Genomic DNA, 15,446 nt, shown 5'->3' on the forward strand with positions numbered 1-15,446 from the left:
GTGTGTGTGTGTGTGTGTGTGTGTGTGTGTGTGTGTGTGTGTGTGTGGCACATGCACAGAAATGTCAGGTTCCTGACGTACACGGCCCATAGGGAACTTTCAGTTTAAAGGGAAAAATTGCCCAACTAGCGAAACCACAATTTAGCATACAAACATGCAAAGCAGTAAAGGCAACATGCTAAGTAATCGCATAACCTACAGATCAGATCAAAGTCTGCTCACATCCAGATATGAATGCCTGTGGGCAATTAAGCAACGAGTGGGTGGTGGAGTCTGTATGGACAACACTATCTGCCATAATGGGAGAGACCAGCATGTCAGTGCAAAGGATAAATCTGATGCTATTGCATGTTCTTCAGCCAGAGGTACTGAACAGATGGTCTTTCTAAGGTCTCCAGAATTCTAATCTTCAACCAATTTGATTCAAACTATATGATATCAAGAAATAACTGAGCACACTAGACACAGCAAAGGCAATGAGTTCTGATAACATCCCAGCTATAGGCCTGTACTCCAGAACTAGCTGCGTGCCAAGTTGTGGTAATAGACAGGGTCCAAATATGGACAAAATAGGTGCAATCAGAGATGAGGTTAAAATGTTTTCTCTTGATATGGATGCAGCAAACAATAAATAAGAATCGGGGCAGAAATCTCCACTGATTGGAGTTGTAGTTAGAGCGAAGGAAGCTAGTTGTTTCTGGCTAGTTACGTCAGCCTGAGTACAGTGTTACAAGAGCTCCTCAGGGCAGTGTCCTAGGTCAATCCAGCTTTGGCTGTTTCACCAATGACCTTCCCTCCAACACAAGGTCAGAGCCGGGATGCTCACTGATGATTGCACAGTATTCAGTTCCATTTATATCACGTCAGATACTGAGGTAGTCCATGTTTGCATGAAGGAGGACCTAGACAACAGTCAGTTTTAAGCTGATAAGTGACAAGTAACATTTGCAATTCACAAGTGCCAGGCAATGACAATCTCCAAAAGAGAGAATCAGCCATCTCCTTTTGACATTTAACATTGAAACTTCACTACAAACAACCTGAGGATTACACTGACCAGAAATGACATCCAATATGTTACAGTAGCATTAAACCTTGGCACGTAAATACTGTGACTACAAGAACAGATCAGAGAGTCTGATCTCATGACTCTCCAAAGCCCATTCACAATCTACATAGCATAAGTAAAGAGTGTGATGGAATACTTTCCGCTTGCCTGGATGAGCATCACGCCAATAATGCTTACAAAGTTCAGAGCCATCCAGATCCAGACAGCCTGCCTGGTTAGCACACCATTCACAGTGGTAAATATTCTCACCTTTCTACCACAGTCACAGCAAGGTGCACCATCTCCAAGATACACAATAACAACTCACCAAAGTTCTTTCTGTTGCTTTTCAAGCTTCTTTATCAAAAATCATCAATCACACAGGCAGTAAATTATGAGTAGTTTCTGTTCTTTTGAACATTAGAACTAATCATATGACAGGAGAACTCAACGAACACATCTACTTGAGAGATTCAAAACTTACCATCACCACTGCTACCAGGTCTTACAACGGCACAACCTGCTGGTCATATGCTCCATTAAATCCTGGATCTGTGATGATGCGATGAAACAACATTACCTGTTGTTTTTCCTCCGAGTTATACTCCAACATGACTTGAAACTATATCATCCTTCTTTCTCTTACTCTCAGTCGAAATCTTGAAAACCTCTTCCTAACAGCATTCTGGTTGTCTCTAAAGGAATGTAGCAGTTGAAGAAGAAAACTTCCAATGTCAATGGGTGGTATGGTGTCTCAGTAGTTAGCACTGCTGCCTCACAGCTTCAGGGACCCAGGTTTGATTCCAACCCCAGGCGACTGTCTGTGTGGAGTTTGCACGTTCTCACCGTGTTTGCGTGAGTTTCCTCCGGGTGCTCCAGTTTTGTCCTGCAGTGCAAATGTGTGCAGGTTAGGTGGATAGAACACAGGAAATGCAAAGTTAGGGTAAGTGGGTGGAATGCTTTTCGGAGGGTCGGTGTGGACTCAATTGGTCAAATGGCCTGCATCTATGATTCTATGATCTTGTCATGGGCATAAAGTGATGGGAATAAATGCTAGTCTTACATTCCAGTGGGCACTCCATACAAAAAAGTAAACATCTAGGGCCAGAACTCATTTTAATATGCAACGTTGATGATACATACATAGGTTAGACGGTTGAGCTCCTGATTGTGTCGAAGATGTTCATTCCCTTCAAGATGACCAATGGCAACCTCTATTGAACATAGACATCCTAAACTCAGCAATTCCACTTATTTTCATGCAATCTAATAACAATCTTGTTAGTAATTTCTTATGACAGTGGGGACTGAGATAGAATATTTTCTATCTGTCAGAATCGACAACTTTCGCTACAACATAAAATTTAATTTAAAAAAGAACTGGGAGACTAAAGAATATGCTCAAATGTTGCATTCATTTTGGAGAATATAATTGAATAGTGGAGTCAATGTAGAAATACCAGAAGCTACCACTGAGGCTCATAACATCCAATCCAACAATATAGAGCACTGAGACACACTGAAAATTGTTTCATTTTTTACGACTGTCATCATTTACCTTAGGAATTTTGAAAATAAAAGCTCTCGACATAGTTATGTGGCATGTCATTTAAATAAGAAATAATATTGAAACTCTGCATGTCTAGGATGTATAGAACAGTTTTATGTGCCAAATTCTCTACTGTCTTGCAGCCAAATAATCTGTGTTTCCACAATGTTTATATAGAAGTCAAGCTTTGCTGAGCCCTCATGGCATTTAGACAGAAAGGCGAGGCAAGTCTGTATCTGTTACCCAAAGGGTGGATAGATGTATCCAGTGATTGGTACAAGAGATTCTACAATCATTACTGTAAAATACTGATGCCACTGTCAGTCCCCGATGATTGGCCGAGCTGTATAGTTTTAGGTTGTTGAATGAATTTTACCCAAGTACAGTTTACATTAGGAATGTAAATACACTAAGATAATGTGAATACATGAAACTTTTGGGAACATTGACAGATGTTGGGAATACAGATGTACGGCAATTAATTTCTTTTCTCATGACATCTTACGCCTGTGTCAAATCAAGATAATGGCCACCAGAGAAGGAAAAAGCATTTGCATTTCTATAGCATTTCTCACAACCACTGATGCCTTACAGCCAGTGAAGTACTTTTGAAGTGTGGTTGCCATTGTAATGAAGGAAATGCAGCAGCCAAGTTGTTCACAATGTATGAGCAGGTGTGGAGGGGTAGAAGCTGTCCTTCCTTTCTCCTCTCCTTATTTGATTGCACAGGCTTTTTTTCCCCTTTTGGATTAGAATATCTTTGCCAATTCAGCTCGTACTCAATAGTTTATGTGCTGTAATCATAAAGAAAATGTCAAAGACGTTTTTCTGGAGATTAACGATGAAAGAAGTTAGTTCATATATACTTAAAAAGATCTATGTTAAAAAATAAAAGCACACTCCAACTTCTGCATGCACATGTGAAGTTCACAAACGCAGTTATAGGTGAGAGAGGACAGGAGGATAGATTTTTGCTCAATTATAGTCCATCAGAAATGAAAGAAGTTCACAGTTCGTAGCTTGTTCTGGCTGCAGGCCAAATTCAGCAATCTCATTCTCAGTGCCAAAGCAGTTTAAAACTTTAGTCCAGCTAAAGATGCGATTGTAGAATTGAATTCTTTCTTTTGTCTACTGCAGAATAGAGACAAAGTCAAATTAGTAGAAAGAGTCCAAGTGTCTTAGAGAAAGAAAGAGAGAGAAGCAGGAGTTCCACTTAGCTCATTGACCAATTCCGTACTGCTGACATACCCATGTGCTTAAAAACCAGACAAAAGACTTGGCGGATCATGTGTCCTGTCTCCAACTGCCAGTAATTCAAACATAATTGTATGTTCTAATTTTAACTTAATTAGGTTGTCTTGAGAGCTATCTTAAAATCAAGGTCTTTTGTCCAAGCAATTAGACTAGCATGAGAGGTCTTAGATTTAGGATAAGAGGGAGCAGATTTAAGATGGAGATGAGGAGAAATGACCTCTGTCAAAGGGTTGGGAATCGGTGGAATTCACCACTCCAGAGTCTGGTGGATTCTGCGACATTGAGTAAACTTAAGGAGATGATGGATAGGTTTTTACTGAGGATTGAATTGTTGGGTTATAAGAGCAGGCAGGAAAGTGGAGTTGAGGCCGAAATGACATCGGCTATGATCGTATCAAATGGAGGAACAGGCTTGCGGGGCTGAAATGCCTGCTCCTGCTCCTGGTTATCGCATTAAGTAATTAACCTTTGAATGATCCATCTTCAGATAGAGTCATACAGCATGGAAACAGCCATCAGTCCACGCCGACCACATTCCCAAACTGAACTAGTCCCACCTGCCTGTGTTTGGCCTATATCCCTCCAAATCTTTCCTATTCATGTACTTATCCAAACGTCTTTTAAACGTTGCAACTATACTTGCACCTGCCACTTCGTCTGGCAGTTCATTCCACAGGCTAACCACACTCTATGTAAAAAACTTGCCCCTCATGTGCTTTTTAAATCTATCTCGTCTCACCTTAAAAATATGCCTCTGAGTTTTGAACTCCCCCACCTTAGGAGAAAAGACTTTTTCTACTTACCTTAACTATGGCCTTCATAATTTCCAGTGAAAAATGTCCCAGCCTATCCAGCTTGTTTTTATAACTCCATTCGTGGCATCGTCCAAGTAAAACTTTTCTGAACCCTCTCCAATTTAATAATCTCCTTCATATAATAGGGCAACCAGAACTGCACAATTTATTCCAGAAGAGGCCTCACCACCTGTCCTGTACAACCTCAATATGATGTCTCAACTCCTTTAGCTCAAAGGTCTGAGCAATGAAGGAAGCGATGGCCCGGTGGTATTATTGCTGGACTGTTAATCCAGAGGCTCAGATAATGTGGTCAGGTCCAAGGTTCAAATCCAGCCACAACGGATGGTGGAATTTGAATTCAATTAATTTTTTGGAATTAAGAGTCTAATGATGACTGTGAATCCATTGTCGACTGTTGGAAAAACCCTTCTGGTTCACTAATGTCCTTCAGGGAAGGAAACTGCCATTCTTACATGGTCTGGTCTACATGTGACTCCAGACCCACAGCAATGTGGTTGACTCTTAACTGCCCTCTGGGCAATTAGGGATGAGCAATAAATGCTGCCCTAGCCAGTGATGCCCTCATCCAGTGAATGAATAAAAAAGAAAGCATGCTAAATACGTTCTTCATCACCCTCTCTACCTGTGATCCAAATCTCAAAGAATTATGTACCTGGATTCCTAGGTCTCACTATTCTACTTCACTACCCATGGCCCTACAATTAATTGTGTAAGTCCTGTCCTTGTCTGCTTTCCCAAAATCCAATACCTCGAATTTATCCAAATTAAACTCCATCTGCCACTCCTCAGCCCATTGACCCTATTGATCAAGATCTCTTTATAATCTTACATAACTTTCTTCACTGTCCACTATACCACCAATTCTGGTGTCATCCACAAACTTATTTAACATGCCTCCTATATTCTCATCCAAATCATTTATATAAACGATAAATGTAAGTGGACCCAATACCGATCCCAGTGGAACACCACTGGTCACAGGCCTCCAGTTTTAAAAACAATCCTTCACCACCACACTTTGTCTCCTACTGTAAAGCCAATTTTGTATCCAATTGGCAAGCTCTCCCTGAATCCCATGTGATCTACCTTTACTAATTAGTCTACCATGTGGAACCTTATCAAAGGTTTTACGAAAGTTCAAGTAAACAATATCTACCACTCTGCCCTCATCAATCTTTTTGGTTACTTCCTCAAAAAACTCAATCAAGTTTTTGAGACACAATTTTCTTCACAGAAAACCATGTTGACTATCCCTAATTATTCCTTGCCTCTCCAAATGGATGTAAATCCTATCTTTCAAAATCACCCCCAACAACTTAGCCACCACCGATATCAGACTCACAAGTCTATTGTTCCAGGCTACTCCTTATAGCCTTACTAAATAAAGGCAAAGCATTAGCCACACTCCAGTCCTCCGACATCTCACCCATAGTTATAGATGATACAACTATTTCCTCCCTAACTTCCCACAGCGTCCTGGGATACATTTGATCAAGTCCTGGAGATTCTTCCACCTTAATGTTTTCTAAGACCTTCGGCACGTCTCCTGCTGTAATGTGAACTGTTTTCAGAACATCATTATTGATTTCTGTGAGTTTCTCCACTGTAAAAACTGACACAAAATATTCATTTAATATCTCTCCCCTCTGTTGAATACTGTTGGCGATTTCCATAGATATCTTGTTCAGTCGGGCAGGAAGGAAGGTCTTTCACAAACCCTGGGAGTGTGGGCAAGGGTTTTGCCTTTGATGAGTTTGGCAGACTTGCCACCTCCTCCACATAGTGTTGGAATATATAGAGAATTAAAAATTAGTGCCAGCTTTCTTGATGTCAGCTGAAATCACTTTAATCTGTTTCAAAGGAATCTATCTTTTTAAGTAGTTCAATTCCAGTTTCAGACAAATTAAAAATCTATATTTGATGTAGGCATGTCTTCAAACAACAGCAAACTCACACAAAAAGAAAACAATAATGATGTGATTAAAAGAATAACTTGATTGTTTGTCTTTATGATAGTGATCAAGCAATAAATATTGCAGCCAGAACACTGGAGTTAATTCTGCTCTCCTTTTGAAATGATTTACATCCACAAGAGCAGGCAGGTATGACCTGAATTAAACATCCTTCTAATATAACACTCCACTGATCATCAACCTAATTTCTTGGGTGATTCAGTCCTGGAGCAGGAAATGAATCCAAAACCTTGTGAGGTAGAGGCAAACATGCCGCAATTGAGCCACAGTTAACACTTGGATGAGAATAAGCTTAATGTAGGGATGACTGAGCGTAGAACAAACAGAACACTAACCAAGGAGAATGGTATGCCGTGTCCAAAGGCTGAGCAATTTAATCCTGTCAATAGATGAACTGTACAGATTAGGGATTAGGAAAGGCTCAACGGAGACAATACTGGATATCTGGATAAGAAAAACATAAAACATAGAACAGTACAGCACAGGAATGGTCCTACGGCCCACCATGTCTACATTGGCCATGATGCCATTCTAAATTAATCCCATCTGCCTGCACATGGTCTGTATCTCTCTATCCTCTGCCTGTTCATGCTTCCATCTAAATGCGTCTTAAACGTTACTTTCGCAATTACTTCAGCTACTCCCCCGGCAGCACATTCCAGGCACCTATGACCCTCTGTGTAAAAAACCTGCCTCGCATATCTCAATGAAACTGTCTCGCTCTCACCTTAAACCTATGTCCCCTAGTTTTTGACATTTCCACCCTGAGAAAAAGACTCTGACTATTCACACGATCCATGCCAGCGGCATGGATAAAGTAGAGGAAAACTGACTCGGGCCTGATTGGCAAGATAAAAAGTAGACAACTGGAACTAGTTCAGATAAATTGGAAAGAGAAATTGGCAGTCAAAACAGTAGGAGAACAATGAGAGACTTTCAAACTCGAGACGATGAGATGTGTTCCCAATAAAAGTAGAAGGATTCCTGAAAATTGGGAAACGCACCAAACACTGATGGCACAGGTCCACAAAACTAAGTGATCCTACAACCTGCGCTTAGATCAAAGCTTTATAGTCCTGCCTTGGCCAATTATGAATGTCAGTGAATAATTTAACAACAACAAGGAAGAAAAAACTCCACGAACAACTCCATCCTCAATGACACAGGAGCCCAGCACATCCATGTAAAAGACAAGGCTGAAATATTTGCAACCAGTTTCAGCATCGTGCCAAGTGGACAAGCCACCTTAATCTCCTCGTGAGACTTCCATCATCACAGATGTCAGTCTTCTGTAAACTTCATTCACACAGCTTGATGTCAGAAAATATCTTAGCTAATCAGCAAAGCTTATGGACCCTGACAATACCTTAACTACACTGGCAGCCAACCCATTGCTCACACTTGTCCTGTTTGAAAAAAGGCAGCGCCAATCTAATTCAACCAGATACTGCTCAATCTGTTTTCCTCTCAATTATCAGCACACAAATGGAAGGTATCATCAATAATATGGTTGATGCTCAGATTGGGTTTCATCAGGACCGTTTCTCTCCAAAGCTCATTACAGCTCCAAACATGGAGTATAGATTGCAATCTGAGTTGGAGTGAGAAAGATAGTCTTTGATATTAAAGAAGCTGAGTATAGTTTAAGTGAATGGGAATCGGGGAAATCTTGAAACAGCCTGTGAATGTGATGTTGATCTGCATGATGCAAACCTTCTCCACTACCATCAAAAGTTACTGATTAACCCTTTCTTATCCCAGCAGATTTAGAGCAGTGGGAACTTAATTATGATTAACCTTTTCATAATTTTAGTGATAAAGGAGCAGGAAACCTACTGTCCGGTAAGAATTAATTTGGCTAGTGAAGCTAGGTTTACCTAATTAACTGAGACCTTAAAAGGTTCCGACCCTTGAAGCTTGAGAATAATCAGAACCAGAGAACCGGAGTAGAAAATATTTGATATTTATTTTGTTAGTGAGATACTATCTGTGTGAAGTTTAGTGAAAACTAGGTCAAGTGACTACCTAATTAACAAAAACCAATAAAATAATGGGGGCTTACATAGATACTTTGCTTAATCAAATAGTAACTAGGAGCTGCAAATGGTGGTCGGTGTATCACACGCTCTACCTGAGACATGTGGCAGTTCTGGAAGAGTTCAGCTGTCCCAGGTGGCTTCATTTGCAGGAAATGTGTATAGTTGCATCTCTTAACAGATCACTTAGATCGACTGGGGCAGCAGATGGACATACTTAGGAGCATGCAGGAAGCTGAAAGGGTCATAGACAGGAGTTTCAGAGAGGCGACCACACCCAAGGTTGAGGCAGAAAAATGGCTGATGGTCACAAGAGACAGGCAGTCAGTGCAGGAGGCCCCTGTAGCTGTCACCTTCTTGAACAGGTATACTGGTTTAGGTACTGTGTGGGGGTACAGCCTATCACGGGATGACAACAGCAGAACCCAAAACAGGGGCACCTCAACTGGCTCTGTTCTACAGTAGGATGGTTCGAAGAAGCAGGCAAGAAGTGGTAGGCAAGGAGGCAATAGTTAGTGACAGATAGTCGTTTCCGTCACTGCAAACGAGACTCCATGATGGTGTGCTGCCTCCCTGGTGCCAGGGTCAAGCATGTCTCCAAGCATGCTCAGGACATACTGAAGGGGGAGGGTGAACAGACAGAGGTTATGGTACACACATGGTACCAATGACATAGGCAGGAAGAGTGATGAGTTCTTGCAACAGCAATTCAGGAAGCTAGGCCCATTAGTTGAAAAGAAGGACCTCCAGGGTTGTAATCTCAGGATTACTCCCCGTATCACATGGTAGTGAGGCAAGGAATAGGAAGACAGTATAGATTAACACGTGGCTCAAGATTTGATTCCAAGGGGAGGGTTTCAGATTTTTAGATAATTGGGATCTCTTCCAAGGCAGATGGGACTTGTACAAAAAGGACGGGTTGCATCTTAATTGGAAGGGCACCAACATATTGACAGGGAGGTTTGCTAGTACAACTCAAGTGAATTTCAACTATTAACGCAAAGGGTGGAAACCAAAGCAACAGGTCAGAATGTGAGCAGAAGGTAGAGGTTAATAGGAGAAACAGGCAGGGCAGTCTAACAACCATGGTGAGGGAAGGAATCATAAAAGACCAAAATGTGAGTTGAAAATTGGAGTAAATGATAGAGATGAGGCTCAGTGTTATCAGGGATTAATAAATAAGGATGGAGAGTGTGGATAGAATGGTGCACAAGAAAATATTAGAAGAGAAAGACAAACCAGAAGAACTGATTTGAAAAGCTTGTCCTTAAATGTGCGTAGTAAAGTTGGTGGGCTGACAGCAAAAATAGAGACAAATGGGTATGACTTGGTGGGGATTACTGATACATGGTTACAGGAAGATAGGGACTTGGAGTTAAATGTCCAAGGGTATTCAATATTGCGAAAGGATGGACAAGAAGGAACAGGAGGTAGAGTCGCTTTATTGTTTGAAGGCTGTATTAAGAAATGATATTGCCTGTAGGAGTGAAAATGTTGAATCAGTCTGGGTGGAAATAAAAAACAAGGGAAGAAACTCCTTGGTAGGAGTAATTCACAAGCCCCTGAACTGTACTTCTGAAGTAGAGCATAGTATAAACCAGGAAATAATGAGGGCTTGTGAGAAGCATACAACAGTAATTACGAGTGATTTGAACTTGCATATTGACTGGATTAATCACCTTGACAAGGATAGCCTGGAAGACAGGTTCATATTGTATGAAAAATTGTTTCTTAGAGCAACATGTCATGGAGCTAGCTAGACAATTGGCTACTTTAGATTTGGTACTATGTAACAAGGAAGGATTGATAAATTGTCTTGTAGTTAAAGATCTTCTTGGTAGGAGAGACCACAACATGGTCGAATTTCAAATTCAGATTGAAAGAGTAAAGAGAGAGTTGCATACTAGAGTTTTAGTCTTGGGCAAAGTTAATTATACAGGCCTGAGGAAGGATTTGGCCCTAACAGACTAGGCAAAAATATTAACGGGCAGGACAATCGAAGAACAGTGGCAAATGCTTAGGGAGATACTAAATACCTCTCAGTTAAAGTATATTCCTGAGAGGTATTTAGAGAGAGGAAAATCACCCATGGCTTAACAAGGAAGTCAAGGATAACATAAAAGCAAAAACTAGGGCATATCATACTACAAAAGTTAGTTGCACTCTGGAAGATTGGGAGAACTTTAAACTTCAGCAAAGTGTCACTAAAAACAAGATCAAATGAGCTGAGATGAACTACAAAAGAAAAATAGCAGAAAACATAAGCACTGATACCGAAAGCTTCTATAAGTATATAAAAGGGAAGATAATAGTGAAAGTAAATGTTGGCCCTTTAGAAAATGAAAATGGTGAGGTAACTCAGAAATGGCAGAGGCACCAGACCAATATTTTGTCTCTATTTTCACAGTGGAAGAAAATAATTTCTTGCCAAAAACTGCAGTTAGTACAAAGGAACTTTGCGAATTACTATAACTGGGGGGAAGGTATTAAGTAAATTGATTGGGATAAAGGCAGATAAGTTCCCAGGGCCTGATGGCCTGCACCTTAGTGTATTAAAGGAGGTGGCAGCAGAACAGTGGATGCATTAGTTACAATTTTCCAAAATTCCCTGGACTTTGAAAGGTACCAAAGGATTGAAAACATGCTAATGTGACACCTTCATTCAAAAAAGGAGGTAGGGAAAAAAATGAGAAAGTACGGACCAATTAGTTTGACCTCTTTAGTGGTAAGTTGCTGGAGTCAATCATAAAGGAGAAGGTAAGTGAAAACTTGGAAAAACAAAGCTCAGTTCACCAATGTCAGCATGGTTTCTTGAAGGGCAGGTTGTGCTTGACAAACACTTGCAGCACTTTGAGGATGGAACCCACAAGGTAGATTATGGGAATCCATTGGATATGGTATTTCTAGACTTCCAGAAGGCATTTGACAAGGTGCTACACAGAAGACTGATCCAGAAGGTTAGATCCCAGGGTGTTAAGGGTAGATTATTGGCTTGGATAGAGAATTGGCGGACTGACAGAAAGCAGAAAGTCAGGATAAATGGGTCCTTCTAAATGGTAAACTGTAACGAGTGGGGTGCTGCAGGGTTCAGTTTTCAGACGTCAACTATTTACAATCTATATAAATGATCTGCAAGCAGGGAAAGAGGGTAACAGCAAAATTCAGGGATGGTGCTAAAAAAAGTGGGAAAGCAGGCTGTGATGAGGAGATAAAGAGTTTTCAAATGGATATTGATAGGCCAGAAGAATGGACCAGAAATCTGGCAGATGGAGTTTAATTGTGGATAAGTGCGAGGTTGTCCACTTTGGCTCAAAAATAAAAAGGCAAAATTATTTAAATGGAAAGCAGATTCAAAGTGTGTCAGTGCAGAGGGATCTGGGTGTCCTTGAGCGTGAAGCAGAGAAGGTAGATATGCAGATATAGGATACAATAAGAAAGGCAAATGGAATCCTTGTACTTATTACAAAAGAACTGGATTATAAATGTAAACAAGTGTTGTTCTAATTATATATTGTGTCCAGTTCTGGTCTCCTTACTTGAGGAAGAATGTGACAGCACTGGAGGCAATTCAGAGGAGGTTCACCAGGTTGATTCCAGGCATGAAAGGGCTGTCATACAAGGAGCAGTTGAATAGCTTGGGCTTGTACTCGCTGGGCTTTAAAAGAATGAGGGGCATTTTGATTGAGGTATATGAAATGCTAAAGGGGATCGATAAAGTGGACATGGAACAGATGTTCCCCCTTGTGGGGGGAACAAGAGGTCATATATTGAGTGACAGGAGGCAGGTTCAAAACTGAGATGTGGAGAAATTACTTCTTTCAGAGGGCTGTGAATCTATAGAACTCACTGCCACAGGGTACAGTGGAAGCAGAATGAATTAACATATTCAACAAAGAAAATGATATGCTTCTGATGAAAAGCAAGATAAAGGGCTATGAGGAGCAGGCAGGAAAGTGGAGTTGAGATCAGCTATGATCAGGTTAAATGGTGGAATAGGTTCTAAGGGCTGAACTGTCTACTCCAGCTCCTAATTCTTATGTTCCTAAAGGTTGTAACTTGGAGGAATTGATGTTAGTATGAAGTGAAGATGAAGCTACAAATGGAATTGATTTGATCCAGCACGACACATTTGTTCTGTGGTACCTGCCTTCATGTAATACTAAGATCTGTGAGGAGCCTGAAAAAGTATCTTATTTCCTAGAAATGGAAAGAAGAAACATGGATGATTACGTGGAACAATCCCTCTTCTGTACCTACACTGGCCCTAAACCCCACCTCTTCCTCCGTTACATTGATGACTGTATCGGCGCCGCCTCGTTCTCCCACGAGGAGCTCGAACAGTTCATCCACTTCACCAACACCTTCCACCCCAACCTTAAGTTCACCTGGACCATCTCTGATACCTCTCTCTCCTTCCTGGACCTCTCTGTCTCCATCTCCAGAAAGCAGAAAGTCAGGATAAATGGGTCCTTCTAAATGGTGAACTGTAACGAGTGGGGTGCTGCAGGGTTCAGTTTTCAGACGTCAACTATTTACAATCTATATAAATGATCTGCAAGCAGGGAAAGAGGGTAACAGCAAAATTCAGGGATGGTGCTAAAAAAAGTGGGAAAGCAGGCTGTGATGATGAGAAATAGAAACCAAATAGAAACCGATATCCATTTCAAGCCCACCAACTCCCACAGCTACCTAGAATACTCCTCCTCCCACCCACCTTCCTGCAAAAATGCCATCCCCTATTCCCAATTCTTTTGCCTCCGCCGCATCTGCTCCCAGGATGAGGCATTCCACTTCCGTACATCTCAGATGTCCTCGTTTTCAAGGACCGCAACTTCCCCCCCTCAGTGGTCGAGAACGCCCTCAACTGTGCCTCCCACATTTCCTGCAACTCATCCCTCACACCCCGTCCCCGCAATTACAACCAAAAAAGAATCCCCCTCGTCCTCACGTACCACCCTACCAACCTCCGGATCCAACGCATCATCCTCCGACACTTCCGCCATCTGCAATCCGACCCCACCACCAAAGACATCTTTCCCTCCCCACCCTTATCTGCTTTCCGGAGGGACCACTCTCTCTGTGACTCCCTTGTCCGCTCCACACTCCCCTCCAGCCTCACCACACCCGACACTTTTCCCTGCAACCGCAGGAAGTGCTACACCTGCCCCCATACCTCCTCCCTCACCCCCATCCCAGGCCCCAAGAAGACTTTCCACATCAAGCAGGTGTTCACCTGCACATCTGCCAATGTGGTATACTGCATCCGCTGTACCCGGTGTGGCCTCCTCTACATCGGGGAAACCAAGCGGAGGCTCGGGGACCGCTTTGCAGAACACCTACGCTCGGTTCGCAATAAACAACTGCACCTCCCAGTCGCGAACCATTTCAACTCCTCCTCCCATTCCTCAGACGACGTGTCCATCCTGGGCCTCCTGCAGTGCCACAACGATGCCACCCGAAGGTTGCAGGAACAGCAACTCATATTCCGCTTGGGAACCCTGCAGCCCAATGGTATCAATGTGGATTTCACAAGTTTCAAAATCTCCCCTCCCCCTACCGCATCCCAAAACCAATCCAGCTCGTCCCTGCCTCCCTAACCTGTTCTTCCTCCCACCTATCCCCTCCTCCCACCTCAAGCCGCACCCCCATCTCCTGCCTACTAACCTCATCCCGCCCCCTTGACCTGTCCGTCCTCCCTGGACTGACCTATCCCCTCCCTAACTCCCCACCTACACTCACCTTTACTGGCTCCATCCCCTCCTCTTCGACCTGTTTGTTTCCTCTCCACCTATCTTCTCCTCTATCCATCTTCTATCCGCCTCCCACTCTCTCCCTATTTATTTCAGAACCCCTTTCCCCTCCCCCATTTCTGATGAAGGGTCTAGGCCCGAAACGTCAGCCTTTCTGCTCCTATGATGCTGCTTGGCCTGCTGTGTTCATCCAGCCCTGCACCTTGTTGTCTCTGAACTTGAACTTTTGTCCTGGCTTAAATTAGTAGCTATTGTATTGTATAGCAGTCGTCTTCTGTATTGTCTAAAAGCCAAATTTTAACAGGAGCGACCATTCATGATAAAAGAAAACTGGTTATGAAGTCAACTCCAAATGATTGAATCATTATGATGGTGAATACATTTGGGACCCAGGAGGTATTTCACCTTCTCTCCAGCTGACTCTGTATGAATACATAAAGCTTCCAGCAACTCTAAGCAAACCAATTATGATTCAAATTAATAATTGCAAATTATCATTAGTGCAATTCTTTTATTGTACACTTCACAGATCTGTGCACCATCCTTGTACAGGGGCATGCTAATCTTCTCTCTGTCTTTCCAATGTCAGTATACATGCTGCTGAAGCAAGCTCACTCATGTAATTTTTAACTTACTCTGAATGCTCATCAAGTGCAGCTCAATCACAGAATCACATCTAATTATGGACATTAATGTTAAGTGATTTGCAAGTGGTTGAGTGTAATTGGTACTGTGCTATCGCAAAGTATTGAAGGGATATACTGTTTGATATAACTTTCCAGTCACTGGGATATATAGCACCACACTGGTACTGAAATTCACAACTACATTACTCATTTGTGTAATCAGAGAAAACATCTTTTTGGCTTGACTGCAGATTCCTGTTAGTGGAAATAGCAGTTAGCCTCAACTGCTGTTAAAACTTGTGAGATATGTTACTTTTCCAGTGTTAAGCTGACAGTAGACTATACATTTTCATGTCTAATAATGCCAGATATTTGCAGCAGCACTTGAATTT

At 42.0% G+C, this 15,446-nt stretch overlaps 1 non-coding gene across 1 annotated transcript; it reads right to left on the reverse strand.

Moving 5' to 3' along the window:
* Window positions 1-14,935: 14,935 nt before the first annotated feature.
* On the reverse strand, window positions 14,936-15,037 carry LOC125484969. The gene has a single exon (XR_007263756.1). It is a non-coding gene; the product is annotated as a U6 spliceosomal RNA (small nuclear RNA).
* Between the last annotated feature and the right edge of the window lie 409 nt (window positions 15,038-15,446).

This window comes from Rhincodon typus, chromosome 1, assembly GCF_021869965.1.
Source record: "Rhincodon typus isolate 14 chromosome 1, sRhiTyp1.1, whole genome shotgun sequence".
Classification (NCBI taxonomy): Eukaryota; Metazoa; Chordata; class Chondrichthyes; order Orectolobiformes; family Rhincodontidae; genus Rhincodon; species Rhincodon typus.